Source organism: Antennarius striatus, chromosome 22, assembly GCF_040054535.1.
Source record: "Antennarius striatus isolate MH-2024 chromosome 22, ASM4005453v1, whole genome shotgun sequence".
NCBI classification, from domain to species: Eukaryota; Metazoa; Chordata; class Actinopteri; order Lophiiformes; family Antennariidae; genus Antennarius; species Antennarius striatus.
In genome coordinates this window covers 15,352,483-15,354,514 of record NC_090797.1, presented here as the reverse complement: position 1 = coordinate 15,354,514, position 2,032 = coordinate 15,352,483, and positions in this window count along the sequence as shown.

Genomic DNA, 2,032 nt, shown 5'->3' with positions numbered 1-2,032 from the left:
AAGTACCATTGGGGTTGGAGACCCTCCGAATGGCAATTTCAGTTAATATCCCTTGGGTTCATGTCCCTCCGACTTTGATTCAGTAATTAAATGTAAATTGGTAAAACCAGTTTAGATAGGGTTAAACCGGGAGAACCACTGACTGCGCAAAACATCGAATCTGGGGAGACAGTGGTTCACAAAATGGCGGTCACCGAGTGAAAATCAGATACATGGGGTAAAATGTTATGCAAGCTTGCCAAAATAACAAAATAGAGACAAACAAGGCAATTAAACAATTGATAAATTGAAGGAATGGTCTGTAAATCTGCTTGAAGGTCTGACGAGACCGTTTCTGATCCCAGAACAACGAGCTCAAAAATAATAAATTTAATAAAAATAAAGATGAGGCTTTTAAAAACAAGTCAAGGAGAGGAATGTCATCAAACTGCGCCTGAGTGAGGGGGAGGTGACCCTGCTCGCAGCGATGCCAAGTGTTTTTGGTTTCTTACCTGAATTTCCCTTGGGATCATTAAAGTATATATCTATCCATCTATCTATCTAAATGGAAGATCTGCTGGGTGGTACTTTGGTGTCCTCTCACTGATGATGACGTGTTTTGTACCATGTGGCGTCTAGCTTGAAATCTAATGGGATCTTTGAGCTATTGTGTGATCTCTGCACTCAATTTATGCTATTAGGTTTTGTTGTGTTTGTCTATACAGTCATATTTATATGTCTCTTGTGTTTATTTAGTGGGAATGCTGTGTTGTCGAACTGTGATAGCTGTATTCTCTTGCACTCTTGTATAATGTATGCCGTATGACTATGTGTACTTAACATAGGTAAATAATTTCCCTGTAGGATTATTAGAGTATTCTTTATTCATTCAAGTCTTAAAACAGCTTTTGAGAAAAGAGGGAAATTGCAAAAACTAGAAGATGATTTGAAATTCACTCGGGGTGTGATCCAAACGTGTGTTTCCTTCAAATTGTGAAACTTCAAATTTGTCAAAGGACAAATTAACAGGTGATCCAGATTTCTTGATTATGACAGAAAGCCGGTTCTGCAATCACCTTGTGAATCATCTGACACATTACCAAAAAACAGAAGCCAGCCACAACACCGACATCCAACACATGCAGACACAATTACTTAAAATACAATTAGCTGAGGCTAGGGCCAAGGTAAATGACAAGAAGGACGAGAAGAACTCTAACCCCGCTGGCAGTGTTATGTGGCAGGGTCGTGGTGGCTGGTGTGGGGCCCAAGGAGGACGAGGAAGAGGTGAAAGCAGATTATATGAGCCTAATAGGCAGAGACTTGCTAATTGTCACAAACGCTTACATTTTGTGTGGACCACAAGGTTTGACTGTCCGGTTCCCAGACGGTACTCAAGTTTTTTGCAGTGAAGCTGGGCACAATGGACAATGGCTGACACAACCAGTTCCAACCTCACCCACTGCTGACATCTACTGGGCAGAGGTTCAACCAGAGACACCCTCCGCTGACCCTGGTGTGTTTTCCGTGTATGCCATGTGGAAGCCTCGGATTCAGTACATTGGATTCAGTCCATCCAGGCATTTGATCGTGTCCCTCATGGTATCTTGTGGGGAGTGCTTTGAGAGTATGGGGCCCTTCACAGAGGGCTCTACGGTCCCTGTATGACCGAAGCCAGAGTTGGATTTGCATTGCCGGCAGTAAGTCTGACCTGTTCCAGGTGCACGTTGAACTCCAGCAGAGCTGCCCTCTATCACCGGTTCTGTTCATGATCTTTGTTGACAGAATTTCTAGGCACAGCCAGGATTCGGAGGGAGTCCGGTTTGGGGACCAAAGGATTTCATCCCTGCTTTTTGCAGACCTCATCAAACCTGGACCTTCAGCGTGCACTGGGACGGTTTGCAGCTGAGTGTGACGCGAGTGGGAGAGTCTTTGCCCCAAGTGGAGGAGTTTAAGTATCTTGGGGTCTTGTTCACAAGTGAGGGAAGGATGGAACGTGAGATTGACAGACAGATCGGTGCAGCTTCTGCAGTGATGCGGTCGCTGTATAGGT